The sequence below is a fragment of the Lasioglossum baleicum genome, chromosome 12 (assembly GCF_051020765.1).
Source record: "Lasioglossum baleicum chromosome 12, iyLasBale1, whole genome shotgun sequence".
In the NCBI taxonomy this organism is placed as follows: Eukaryota; Metazoa; Arthropoda; class Insecta; order Hymenoptera; family Halictidae; genus Lasioglossum; species Lasioglossum baleicum.
In genome coordinates, this window is record NC_134940.1 from 7620978 (window position 1) to 7636299 (window position 15322).

General features: G+C 39.0%; 1 protein-coding gene across 4 annotated transcripts in view; it reads right to left on the reverse strand.

The window, feature by feature from the left end:
- Positions 1-15322, reverse strand: part of LOC143214328 (uncharacterized) — a 404553-nt gene that overhangs the window by 375176 nt on the left and 14055 nt on the right. The gene's annotated exons all lie outside the window — the stretch shown is intronic.

Consider the following 15322-nt stretch of genomic DNA (forward strand, 5'->3'; position numbering starts at 1 on the left):
TGTTAATGATCCTTACCCTTTCTGTTAGGTTCTGGGGAGTAGATCGCCGGTCTTGTCCCCAGTATATCAAGAATACAAGTATATATAAAATATTGTAAGAAAATCTACCGTGTTGCTAATGACCTTTGATGTTGAAGCAACATTAAATAAATAAATAAGAAAAAAGAAAGGAATATATGACTACGACCACTTTCATAATCACGGGCACAATTATTCTCTCGACTACCTACTTTGAAATTTCTTTTGAAGTCGCGGGGGTACATCTGAAATCAAATACGAACGTGAACGATTCCGTATGCATACGTGCACGATATCTGGCAGAAAGTCGTACTCCCCCATTACCGTGGACGTATCATTACGTCGGACAATTTTCCCCCCGGAAAAGTTCGAACGTATTAGCATGTAAATCCCCTTGTCTTCATTAGACACGCGTCATCTATAATTAAGTGAGTTCTCCTCGTCGGACGTCGGTGCACGGGGAAAAGTCAACCCCGGGGGTTGCGTGCCAGCGTTCCTTAACAGATTGTATTTCTAATTTCGAAGACCACTGACGATAAGTACCGTAACTTCGGCACTTGTGCGAGGTATTTAAGTTGAAGCAAAAGCCGCTATTCCGATCGTTTCTCGCTCTGGGCCATGTATAGGTTCGCCGGGCGAACCTGAGCTTTATTGGAGGAGGTACGAGGCAAGTCTCGTTGATGGGTTCAGATAATCCATTTAGCTGAGAAACAGCCGAGAGAAAAATTCCTCGCGGCTATAGGAGTCAAGAGAATCTTCCAAATACCCTGGCCGACTGAACTGATCGAAAGACGACGGTGCAATTTATCCAACTCGTCCGCCTTTCGACCAGACCCTCCTCGCTTTTCCTATTCGAGGCGCACGCTAATCGCTTCGGTTGCTGATTATCCTGTCTTCTAGCATGCTGAAACGGCGGAAGGGCCGGGGAGACACAAAGATCAATTTATTTCTATAGATCCCACTGTACTGTCCGACGAGAAATAGCAGATCTTGCATTTTTTTAAGTTTCCTAGCAGAAACCGGTGAAAATACATTTCACAAAATGTGAAGTTTAAATTATTTCTCATCTTACAGTTATTGAAATGATGAACACAAAATCTAGGTGCACGGTAGTGCACCAGCCAAGTTCTCGCAACAACGAAACAACTTAGCCGTTTTTTAGAGGCTTATAACTCGGCACTGGAGGCAGATGGAGAGATGTAATTTCGTGCAATTGTTAAATGCTATCATGTCATAATGTTGACAAAATATTAATCTTCCAACATTAGTAGGTTCCGAGATATAGGACCTCAAAAATCGCTAAATATGCCACTGACTGACTGACAGATCATCAAAACCTTTTGGGTACTTCCCATTGACGTACAAGCTTGAAATTTGGTACATAGGTCCACCATAACAAACACTCAAAGGAATAATTATCAAAGTTTGAAATTTTACACCTTAAAGGGGTTGTATTGAAAAAAAACATTATGAAATAGGTACGTAGGATAGAACATAGCAGCATAACATATAGATAAGTATACGTTTTATTAGCTTCGAAGTCGCAACAAATACTGAAGAAAAAACAATCGCTATAATCTAGTCTATGGCCGTAAAAAGTTGTGAGATCAAACAAAATGCGACCAAGTTCATTAGCTGAGAAATACCTCTTGCAATACTGAAAAAAGCGTTTGTAAAAATTATTTTAAAAGAACGCCATTTAATTTTTAATTAAGAGTTACATGGAGGGCTAAATTATTCAAACTTGGCCGTTAATTTTTAAACCAATGGCCATAAAAGGTGTTAGGTAGCGCCCAAGTTTGAATAATTTAGCTCTCCATGTAACTCTTTAAAAATTAAATAGCGTTCTTTTAAACTAATTTTTACAAACGCTTATTTCAGTATTGCGAGAGGTATTTCTAAGCTAACGAACTTGGCCGTATTTTGTTTGATCCCACAACTTTTTACGACCATTGGAACTTGGCTCCTGTTTACAGGATGTTTTTGTTGGGATCTAAATAAATAGAACCTTGTCATTTTTATGAGCTAAACCATTTTAATCGCTTTTGGTGCTCGGTAGGTTTAGCGTTAAACCAGATTTATTGAAAGACACAGAAAATGATGGGTAAAAGAGTTCTGGACGTGCGCAGAATTATCTTGATCGGCGAGTCAATACAGTTTAATGTAAGGAAAAGATTTCCCTTTTGAAAGAACCTTGTGCGGTCGTTGTAGAGAACTCTCGCCGAGGCTCAGGGTTGCTCCCCCATAAAGGTGGGATTGCGAATGCTTTGTGCGGGGGTGTCAAAACAAATTCTCGGCTAGGCCGCGTGTGTACGCGGGGATCGTTCACGTGTCCGCGATATTTTATCCGTGATGCATAGCCGGGCTGCCAGTTCCTGACGTCGCGACGGCCGCGCAAAGCGAGCCAGGTTGAATAAACACGCGATGCGAAAGTTCAGAAGTCTCGTTCAATTTCGAAAAAGGAGGATTCATCCCTGTGGAACGGGTGCCTGGAGTGGTGGGGGGAAGGAGGGTGATAGCGGATGAGGTTGTCGCGTGGCGCGTCGTCGATACGTATCATTCAGATAGAGCGTTCGATGCCCCCCCCCTCGGCCGATTCGACTTATCTTCCATCTCTTCGGGATTTAATCCTCCGAACGGGTGCGAAATTTTTCCGAAACTTTTAGTTCGCAAACAAGTTATCCTCCCGGACTCCCAGGAAAAAGTAAATCGACGACTGCTTGCTGCCGCGTCCTCCTCATCCCCCTCCTGTTCCCGCTCCTTGCCCTGCTCCCCTGTAACTCTGAAAATTATATTTTTCAGAAAATTGAAAAAGCAACTCCGGCGACGGGCTGATCTCCTGCCTGTGGAAAACGATATAATGTAACGAAATGAATTTCAGGTGATACTTGAAACTAGGGGGTCCAAGCACTTGAGAAAATGTTGCTCGACGGGATAAGGGCTTCCAAGTAAGTTTCATAGGGTTAAATTAACCCCCAGCCTTGTAACATCGAGTCTGACTCGCGCTGCGAACTTTTCGTCAAAATGAAATACTGTTTGTATGCTGTCGAAGTTATACCTTCAAAGAATGCATGCTACTATTTTATATAGTGAGTCGTTCGAAAAGTAATTTCGTTTTTCGGGTAGAGATGGCATTGCTTCCATTTGTTATTACTAGACTGCGGATCTTTATGCATTTACAGCAAAGTTGAGTAGACGATATTTGAAATTGTTGGAAAATTTTGAAAATTGAAGACGTCAACATATGACTTCTCCTCTATTAAAATCATTAAGGGAAGAAATAACATTCAATTTAGTTTCTATTTTTTGCAATCGATGCAGACAATTTTTATTTTGCATAAAAATCCACAGTCTAGTTATTTATTAACTTTATTTAAATTAATTTTCAAATAATTTTTTGTCATCGCATCAAATAGCAAAATCAAAGTACGCATTTCCATCACGTTTTGCTTTTTGATTATTACAAGGGTAAAAATGCAGCGCACGAAAGATAAAATGGGGAAGAAAGTTTTTTTCGGTTTTTTCATTTTTTAGGCCAACGCAGCGAACCGCGTTTTATTTTCTTGCAATAAATATCAGGTTTCATTTGATTTTCGAATATGAATAATGCGAGAGAGGTACACGCGATAACGCGTTTAATATTCCGATGACGCAATAAATGATTTCACTATTGCAGCAACGGGGACTGAAGAATTAAAATTTCGCTAGAAATGAAAGTTTGAAATTCGACAGCTTCTAAAAAAACCAGCGTGCAGCACATAGCTGCTACAATGCGATACGGGAACGGCGAAGTATTCGAATGAAAAGAATACAATTTCATTTTCATTTATAGCCATAGATAGCAGAGGTTCATTTTTATTGGACTATCTCGACAGGTAGGTAGCCTTTTTTTAAATTTCGTGCAGGTTCGTTTCACTCCATTTTTTTCGATTCGGAAATTGATCTGCGTCACATCCATACTAATATTAACCATATATTCTATGAAATTATTTCGTTGGAACCGTGTAGATATACGCGTGGTATTAATAATTTTATTAACTTGTTTAAAAGGATGATTATGTATGGAAAAAAATACTTTATTGTTAGACAAGCTTTTGTAATACCGTTTATCTACATTCGCGAAAAAAAGATAGTAATCTGTATCCATGATTTTAATTTCATGATCGAATGAATTTTCATTCCAATTATTCTGCTGATTCCTCGACAATCGATATAAGATTATAATTCCAATCTATCGGAACGCGCCGGAACGAAAAATTGATAATAATTTAAGTCCATTTAGCGACAAGCGCTTCTCCATTAATCTTTCCCGTATTTTTTATACAAACATCGGCAGTATTGGCTGTTGTATTAAAACATTTGGTCGAAATATCCTTTTTTTCTGATGGAAGGGAACAGTTTAGTTTCACAGCTCGAAAACAGTTTGATCGAATCAGAGTTGGTACATGAAAGTGTAGAGTTAATGAATTTTCCAGGCCCGTCTCTTTGCATCATTCGTTGCAGCAATATCCAGGAATCATTGACCATTGAAACCAGGTCTCGTGGAATATTTCACATACTTCACACATTTCCAATTAGAATGCTGCATAAAAATAGACACGAAAAAAGCAATTCTTTTACGCGAGCTCCTCCGAATCATTTTTTATAAAAGCGACAATGAAACAATTTGATTAGCGAAGGAAATGAAAAAATTCAAAATATAATTTAAAAAAGCGTTAGAAAGAAGTTTCAGAGCATGATGCAGATGACTTTGATGTAGTTATGATAAATAATGGGTGCGTCACTTTATTTAGAAGTTTTCCGAGCTGGTGTGGCAATCAAAGCGAATGCTGTTTTACAAGGAGGTGGCAATTAGCGTGAGAGATAGTATCTCGAAGTAATTTCGGACGTGATTATTATGCGGACGGCACACAATTTACAGCGCGGGACCAGTTTAAAGCCGAACGCAATTAATGCACGCCACAATCGAATTAATAACGACATTACGATCAGTCATCTTTGACTGGTGGGTGCATTGCGTATTCCGCGAAAGCGCTATTCGTTATGCGAATGTCGATCGGGGAATCGTTCGCGAATTGCATCGGAAGCTACGTGAAAAAAATTCGGTCAACGGTGGCCAATCTGACGGGACGGCCAGAAACACGATCACAATGTTCGTCCAATAATTTTATTTTTTCTCCGCAGAAACAGCAAACAGTTTCCGGCGGTGGCGGCGGCGGTGGCGGCTGCTGCCCAAGAAAATAAGCATTTACGTGACCGCGTAATTTGTTTGTCGATAAAACAAACTTCGCCCCGCCCGACCAAATCTCTATGGCACATTGTTAAAATATTTTTCTTCCATTTGCCATGGAATGTCTATTCGAACGATCGACTTTGAATAAACGAAACGTAACTCACTGGTTTAACCCTTGGCGCTCGAGGGATGACTCGGAGGCACCGCTAAAAATGGCTGCATCATTATTCAAAAATAAACATTTAAGTATTGTTAAAATATAAATTGGCGAAATGGGAGAAGTATTAGCCCAGGAATCTTTTATGCGACTATTTCCGAGGGTAGCGGAGCTGCACTGATTAAGTCTGATAACGAAAAGTGGAAAAACTCGCCGGTGCCATTTAAAGAACTCGAAGTTCCTCGAACAGCGGTGGGCGAAACGGAAGTATAAACTTCCCTGTAAAACAAGAAACGGGTTAGTTACCCGACTCCTACGGTCGGGTTATACATTTTTAAAGGCAACATTATCCGAACACTGACTAAACGCTGGTTTCGCGCAAAAGCAAACGGTCAATTGCGACTGTTTGTTTCTCGTTTGGCATCGTTACGGGGGCTTCGTGCAACACGGCATTTCCTAAAAGAAGAAACTGAAATCCTGTTTTGACGATACACGGAACGGCAGCATCGCTACGTTTTATTCAGTGTAATCCGTTCTCTTCGATGTTTGCGTAATCATCGTGAATGTGGTCTGTGGGGTGTATAACTGCATGTTTGCGTTACAGGATGCCTCTTGATACTTCCACGAATATCCTCAGCTTTGAAATTCTTGGCAGTTCAAAACAACCTTTCGTATTGTATTATATAGTGGGCGTTCGTAAGCATTCGTACTTTTTAGATGAAGAAATTAAAAATCGTGGCCTTTACTTTTTCCTTCGCAATTGCGACCAATAAACAAGTAAGAAAAAATGATTTACACATTAGCTAGTAAACTTATCCCTCTAACGTCTCAAAAAATACGTCATTGATTCGTTCGGGCTTTGTTTTATTAATACAATTATCTATTAATACGTCAGTGTGTTTTCAGCGGAGATGTGAATGAAATGCGAAAGAGAAAATGCTTCATTCCTTGGTATGTCCTCAAATAAGAATACAGTGGGACCCGACCCTCAATTAGAGACCCCAATTAGAAGCCAGTCTGTCAAGGATTCTCCGACAATTGTTATACACATTTAATTTTAGAATCTCTCCGTTAGGCACGTTATATTTTCTGAAGAATACCAAAGCTATGTAAATACTCAACTTTCGTCTGAATTAAATTCGTCTTGATTCAATTTATTTCGCTCAACTAAATCCTTCACGCGAAATTTTCCGTTTCACGTTTTGTAGACGCAGCACGTTTAATCGCTTAAATGTAAACATCTCGCGCTTCCATTCTCTTCTTAATTTGCTTACCGTAAATATGTAAGCAGGCAAAGAGCCAGTCGGCATGAGCTCTATAAACATTCGAACTTGATCATTGTTTAATGCCATTTAGCTTTTAAAGCCCTTAATGAATATACAATGCCTCCGGAATGGTTCCTCCGTGCTCTTCGCGCAATATAAAACAATATGTTGTGTAAGTGGTTGACATCACGCTCCATATAATCTTGTTTTATTGGCAATTTTGTATATGCAATTTTATTGCGAATTGTTCCCATGTGTACCTCTAAAAAGATAACAGTGGTCTAAAATAAATCAATCGCTCTGCCGAATTATAGTACCCATTTAATAATTTTATTTTATAACATAATATCTGTATTACAAGTTTTATAACTTTATAAATTGCAATAAAATTGCATATACAAAATGCTAAGGCATGTTTTTTGAGAAAAGTTTGTTCCGCAGTTAAAAAAATAAAATTAATTAATTTCTGGGCATGATTTTTATTGTAGCAACTAAATGATACAGTTAAAAACGCAATGGGGTTTTTTGATATTGTCTGGCGTTACATCGGATGAGGAAAAGAATCGCTATATGTCGATACGCTTATGGGAATCCGAACATTACAGTTTACAGAGGTTAGTTTCATCCTAATCCGATATCTAATACACTTTATCAGAAAGCCCAACTTCCTCGGGATAAGGAGGGTCACGTATTTTCCTGATTTCGAGTACATTGATAAGGGATAATCCCATTTCGATCGGGAAGGATTTAATGAATACTCATGGAAACGATATAATCTGTCATAAGATACTGCGAAATACTTCCATCGATCCGAAACAATTCCGCTTTGTAATTTTCGCCGTGGCATGTATGCATGTATGTATTTATGTTTCCGTCAACTTTATTAAGCTGCTCGAAACGTCCTTGACACTCATGTTTAATTTCCATTGTTCGCGTCCCATTTCCTGCAATTATGCCACTTGAATAATAGTAAAAGTAATTTATAACAGCACACGAGCTGGAAGAGACCATTACGAGGAAAGTACAATAGCGCACAATATTATTTCTTTTAACAATACAAAGCTTTCCTCGAAAATACGAGAAATTTCTAAATGGAGATATTTTATTACAATGCTAAATATCGTATTTTCGCTTTATCCATATTCTGTATTTTAAAATAAAGTTGCAAAATTGATTAACAAACGCATACAATGTTTAATATATTTTACGAACACGAACGAATTTCTCTGAAAAAAATATTTTGCAATTTAATTTTTTGTCTACCCCGACTAGTTTCTCGGATAGAATAGAATTTTCACTCCCACCTTTCGGTGGTTGTTTTCATTCTTCCGTCATGAACGATTTTCAATAAAAAAAAAAAAAGAAACAAAAAAACGAAACTGTCAAATATTCTGCGCCGTTCTAGTTCTGTGGAAAATTTTATAAAACAGAGTCACTTCTGAATAACCCTTTGTTAGAAAATATATAGAAAACCACATGATGCTTTTCACATCCATTAAAGTGCTACAGAGTTTCAATGTTTTTGTGGAAACAATGGAATAATGAACGTATGTTTTACCGATTACAGAAATTCACCCTTTGGAAACACGCGCGAAACCCCAGATCAATGTTTTCGTGAAAAGCACAGATATTGTTGTTCCGAAGCAAACAGTACGATTTATAAAATATGTTCATTTAGTGATTCGATCAATTCCGTTAAACTCAAACTAGCATACGCAAAGTTTATCTAAACGTACTCGCATATGCAAAGTGTACACTGTCTATTAAACGATCAGAAATTTTATTTTCATTACGATATTTTCAATGTATATGCCCACAATAATGAAAGTGGTCTAAATCATATATTTCTTGTTTGTTAAATAAATTCCGTAGAATGTTCAAATAACAAGCACTATCTAACGGTTCATTTTTGATAATATCGTAAACATTACATTGAATTAATTTAGATCGCTTCCATAATTATGGGCACATATTGATTGTCTCTGTACAAATGAAGCTGGTGAATTCGAACAACCTTAGACATCGTTTCATAAATATCTTCATTACGTTTCGAAATAACCGAGCTCAAGTTAATTGCGCCAGTCTGCTGGTGAACTGTTGAAATGTTTCTCCTCGAATTCTTCTTTAAACTTCTTGTAATTCCCTGTAAAATGTTTTCTTTTAATTTACGGCGTACCTTCTCCATCATTTTACGTGGTTGAGGTCTCTAATTACCAAATGTAAATCTACTGTAAAAATTGTTGTGCCATAACCCCTTCAATTTCAAGTATTCCAACTTCAAAAAATTCTATTCCTTAGTCTAAATAATTCAATTGAATCAATTTTTAAACTACGCATTGAAGATCCACTTAAAGATGAAGCATGCCACAAGTGCACAACAAAACTACGATCTCTAGAGTCTATCACTTAACAGGGTCTTCATCGAATTAGATATTTGCGGGCTGCGCAGTGATCTCTCGCAACGATCAAAATTATTCCGCTCGAGTGGAGACATAGTTATCGTCTTCGAGCCATAAAACAGATCCGCAGTCGTCGGATCATCTGTCGATCGACGAAATCGATCGGTAATAACACTTATCGGATCGATTATGGCTTAGGAATCGTCGCCGTTCGATTAATGTTTGCCCATCGCGTCAAGAAACATTCACGGCGACTTTAAACTTAAACAGCAGCCATTTGTTTAATGCCCGAAGTCTCGTCAAGGTTTCCGCTAAGCACAAAGCGCTGGGGCGCCGGGGATTTAACGAAGCCAATTCTCCGCTTCCTTCTGTGTATTTCCGGCACGTTTGGTAACGTGGACTCATCTTCTGTCCCCGTTCCGAACAATAATTTGTTAACTCTTGGCTGACTCGGTTGGATCTTCAATCTTCCAGTAATTACAAGCCGACCTCGCAGTCGCGTCGCTCGCCAGCACCATTCGCAGTAATTTTTTCAACGCAAACACTCGCTCCACTCGACGCCTCGGATGCCGACACAATTAATATCTACACCGTAATTATTTATTACTGTAGGGATTGTTTCTTTCGAAGGCGAAAGTAAAAACAAGAATATTTAATGAGGGGAAAAAATGAAAGAAACAAATGATATAAACTCGACCTCTCGCGCGACTCTTCACGCTCTCACGACTCACGACACGCAACACTCTGAGCCGCATCCCAATCCCCGAAAACGATCTCCCCACGAACACACTCATTTATACCGCTATCATAGACACACACTCCTAAGGATCTACAGTTCGTAGGATCCCCGAGACAAGGGACATTATACTATTTTTTGAACCACCAAATGAGCAGAGCACAGGATGATTTGTATTAAAACGAAAAACAATATTGAATATAAATTGTATTTAAGTATAATGGAGTTTCAGTTTAATATTCATGAAAGTAACATTTTATTTGCTCCGAATTCTTTTATAAAAATATTAAAGCATGAATATTTATGGACGTTCAAAAGCGCCATTTAAAAAAGAGAGGTACAAAAAAAGTGTACAGCTTTCACCAAACACCTTACCAAGTTGTTGCAGTAAAACTTCCGCGGTGCTTGAATGTTTTTATTAACCACTGCGAACACTTCCACGGGGAAGTTTTTAAAATACAGAAATTTTGTTCGAAAAAGACAAAACTTAGCTACTGTATTCTAATCTGAAAAGAATGCCGGCGCAGTATTTTATCGATAATTGTCCCCAACACGGATCTGCTCAGGGACAATTATCCGCCAGGGATACTATTCTTTGACTTTTGCCGAACGTAGAAAAGGACAGCGGAGCTCGAGAGGCCTCGGTCGTCGACAAGTGTAAACATAACTAATCCAATATCAAAACTTCTTTATTTTTCATTGTTTTTTGACGGAACTTTGACCAAAATATTCGTGGCATTTTTCTAATGAAAATGATACCAAATATGACATAATTACACAATTATATTTATTCGTGTAATGAATGATGAAAGTTTTCGACGCAAAGAAAGAGATGCAGTTCAAAGAACTTCCCATACGCTGTTCCTCCTTGCGTTCGAAACTTTCATCGTTCATTTAACAAGTGAATATTATCGGAATTATATCATATTTGGTATTATTTTCACTAGAAAAATGTCACGAATATGTTGGTCAAAGTCCCATCAATAAATAATGAAAGATAAAGAAGTTTTGTCATTGGATTAGTGTGGTCTCACCGATATACCCGAGCCGTATGATGTCATACTTCTCAGCGACCGAGGCCTCTGGAACTTCTTGGCCCCTCAAGCGGGTAAACCCCGTAGGGGTGGGGATAGCTCTGGGACAATTGTCGGTCAGACATTTGGGACATTTATCGATAAAATACTGTATTATTATATCTTCTGCAAAAAGCAACAATGCAGCCTTCGAATGAGCCATTGTTTCTTCGCCGTACAATCCCTGCACGAGGATTAATAATAGCCTCTCCCGAAAACGCCACAGCGAATCCAAAGGACACAGTATTTAAAATTAGGTATTATGTATGTACTGGCGCAGATACGCTGCATAAACCAGAACCCGTTGGGGATAATCAATTGAAGTGAGGAAGACATACAGGGAGAAAGAGAGAGAGAGAGAGAGAGAGAGAGAGAGAGAGAGAGAGTGTGTGTCTCTAAACTCGCCTGGTCCATGATGTGGGGAAAAAAGTTGCGCTCCAAGAACTTCCTCGACGCTCTGATATGACCGAACAGCTACTCCAGCAATTTGTCTTCCAGCTATTTCTACATTCTCTGACGTGATATCGAGGGTCTTGTTCTTGTACTTCGAGTACGGAGAAGAAACTAGCTTCGATCCCCATCAACGGCAACTCGACACGACTTATTCTTTATGTGAAAATAAATTGTGGGTGATACTGCTTGCACTCAGCCAGGTTACCCCTGTTTCATCGAAAATAATTTACTCTTAATATTCTATAACTGACGGAAAAGTCGCCGACTCGGAGTGAACAGACTTTTTATTGTCCAAGAGTTGTAATTGCTCGTATCCTGAATTCTTGGTCGCACAGTTTAATTCTATTCTATTGGACTTTTATAGGGCGACTTAACTAGCAAAGTAAAAACTGTGCTTCCAGCAAGAAAAGAGTTTACGTTCAAGAAACTACTAAACGCAAGCAATTAAGCGTCCGTGAAAAATGTCGATAGAATTGTTTGGCTAACTAGAAATTTTTCGAAGGAATAATCAGACCATATTGGTACACATTGTTCGATTAAAAATTTGTAAATAATCCTTGTAATATCACTTATATAAAATTCTGAGGAACATGTTTTATTTGTTCCAATTAATTTTTTCCTTGCCGCACTCTCTGTGTATATTTCTCGCGATTTCAGCGTAAATATTTATCTGTATTTTTATATGTCGAAGTTCATACATGCACCGTTTGCTGAGCAAAACTGTAAACAGCGGAAAAATACGGGAGAAAATACTCGAAGTACACAAGCGTAAATCGTCGAATACTCTTCCATTACTTTTACAATGGCGATAACAGTAATAAAAGACTGATTTTAAAACCGGCTGTACTGCGGGAACTGGACTAGAGTTTTTCCAGTTTGTTGTCACATTTTTTATTCTCTAAATTAAAAACTATTGTGGCAGCCAACGACAATAGGGAAATTCAGACCGCGTCAAATTTGTTGCTCGAACGGAGGCTGGCCAACTTTTCGTGGCACAGTGGGCCGAAATTTTAGAGAGACCCTTTTCACGCAAAAATTTGCGTCCTGGAAACTGTTTTTTAATATATTTACATCTATCTACAATTTAATACGAACAGTAACTGCTGGTATCGAGTTGTTTTATTACCTGCCAATGTCAATGAACTTTAAATTATTCATGCAAAATTCTATTAACAATCATTAACACTTATGAACATTAATTAACGATATTTGAAATTGTATTTCTCTCATTCATTAATAAAAGTATCAGCGTCCCTGACGAACGTGTTCAATTTATAGTTTCCAAAGATTCCCATCATTAATCACTCGAAAGAACTATGACGTAATAAATTTAATTAAACGATGGATGCACTTGTGCTGCACTGTGTATACGCGTCGAGTATTACATTCAGCAGTATCCATTCTCGCGATGCGATAGTGCGCGCGTTAATCAAATTCAAAGCCCAGGATAACAATTCGTTATGTGTATTAAGCGCAAGTCAAAATATTTGGTACATTAGCACGCTGAAGAAGCGACCGTTAAAGTATGTTCTACGTGTGCACTTCGCCTACGCAAACGTGTTGCAAATTCCCTTGACCGGGAGTCACGTTACACTCAATTTTCGCACACAAGACAAGAAAACCGGACACGGTGCATTCTAATTTCAGTGTGTGCACACCCGTATAATCTACCATGAAGGTATAGTTAATTCTATATCTTGTGGATGCTTCGTCTCCTTCATCTCTGCTTTGTTACAATTGTTAACTGTTAAAAGTTAAATACACGCTGCTTAAAGTTCCCGTTTTCAACGATGCAAAAATCGGTTTTATTTCATTCTCTTCAAGTGTATGCGTCCACAGCGAGGAGCCGAATGGAACCTGTGAAATTACCTGACATCGGTAAAATGTTTAGAGTCTGTCAGAGGCCACGAACAAATATTCCGAGAGGAGGCGAACTTGTTAGTTATGATTGGGCTCGACTCACTCCTGTTCGATAACACAAGTTACTTTGGACGCATCCACCACGCTAACCGAACGGTGCCGTCGCATCCGTTGAGTGCACCACTTACTATTCCGGTAAAATGTCCTTTCGAGCCTTAAATGCACGCCTCTTAATCAAGATCCGCGGTGGCGAAGCTCCCGGTCCCGAGGAATTTTCGTTAACGGCCGGTGATTAAGTATGCGCGTGCGGCTGACTTCGAAACGTTAACTCCTCTCGCCACCCTCCTCCCCCTACCCCTAGCTATTTTTTTTCTTTTCACCTATTTTTCTCTCTCTCTCTCTCTCTCTTTTTCTACTTTCAGTGTTCCTTTTTGCCGGGCCGCCCCGCCGACCGAGAATACTTTGACCGTACTTTCCCGACACTTTGAATAACGATGTAACCAAATCGATCGCCGGGACCGGACACTATTTTCAGTCGAGTTTCTGCGTTCGCCTCCTATGCACCGTGATTAATCACTGACCTGATAGCTTCATTCGAGACGTAACGTAAACCTGACCGGCGGAGATAGCCAGGAGACAGATCGTTCAAGCGCGACAAAAGGAGTTTGCGCAATGCTCCTTTTTTCGGCGGAATTAACGAGCCCTCGCTCTGATCCGTTCAACAGGGTGGATCGATTGCTCGACGAGAAAAATTATAATGCACTTGTTGTCTAGCAAGCAAGTCCATGCGTAACATTTTTTCGAAAAAGCCCATGTAATAATGAAGCACGCGAAATATGTCGTCTGTAGCGTCGCGCGAACGGTATTATTGCGTCGCGGGATAACACATCCGTGGCATCGCGTCGCGAGGTAACACGTCTGTGATCTGTACAAACAGTGTCGGCGTCGCGTCATAACTCGTCTGTGATCTTATACGAACGGGTATCGGCGTCGCGACATAACACGTCCGTGATAACGAAGTGGTTAAGGATGTTCTGGAGGTACAATGGGAGACAAAAGTACAAGAAATTAGAAATCCATCAATACATGGCAATGAAAGCCATTCATGAGTCTATTTAACATTAAACTTTTGCGAATACTGTACCCTCTGTAACTATATTCAGTGGTCTACGCTTGTCGCGTTTCCATCAGGGGGGGTAAGCTGCCGTGTTAAAAATCTGACCAGTATTTTAGCGCCGCCTATGATCCAGGGGCGAACTAATGACAGTATATATAGATAAAAAGCGGTAGACGGTTGGAAAAAAACTGTTTACCCCAACAGGATTCGAACCTCGGTCTACCGCTTGGCAGTCCAACTCTTTAGCCGATTGGCCCACCGACGATCTTATAAAACCATCGAAAATTTTGGTATATGTATCGCAAAGAATGACTCTCGTATAGCTTCTGGGCGATAGGCATACGCACGCAAAAACTGCAGCGACACCAACGCCGCCTATGAACCGGGGGGGCAACATAGTGGTTGAAATATTTCCATTACAGCTTGCACCCCCTGGTTTCCATGCTAGTGAAAGACAACAAAATAAATTTGACGTTTTGTAACAGTTTATAATTTTTTTGCTCTGTAACTGTTTAGTGAATCCTAATAAATTTTGAACATAATCAATCACATAATTTTTACTACATATAAAAAGAAACTGGAGTTTCTAATTGCGTTTTTTCAAGGTTTAAATAGGGTTTGAAGTGGAATTTTATGAATTCTCCATAACAAGACGTGTTAAAATGTGCAAACTTTAAGTTGCTATAATTCTTAAACGGTGCAGTGCATCGAACCCAAACTTTGGTAATTGCATTAATTTAGTAAGAATTGTATCTTGTCACATTTTCAAAAATTTTGTTGCGTTTTTTTATATAGCTTCAGAACATCCTTAAGTACAGTAAGGAGCGTAACTGATTCCACACACTTTAAATCAGAACAACTTTTTTATGAATGGACCAAACGACTTCAATTTCTCTGTAAGGCTGGAATAATTAGTTTAGTAAATGATGTGTACAAAATATGTTGAAAAAATGCATTTGGACGGAATTGTAAAAACAATAGTAAAAATTGATTTTTACAACTTTTTTAGCT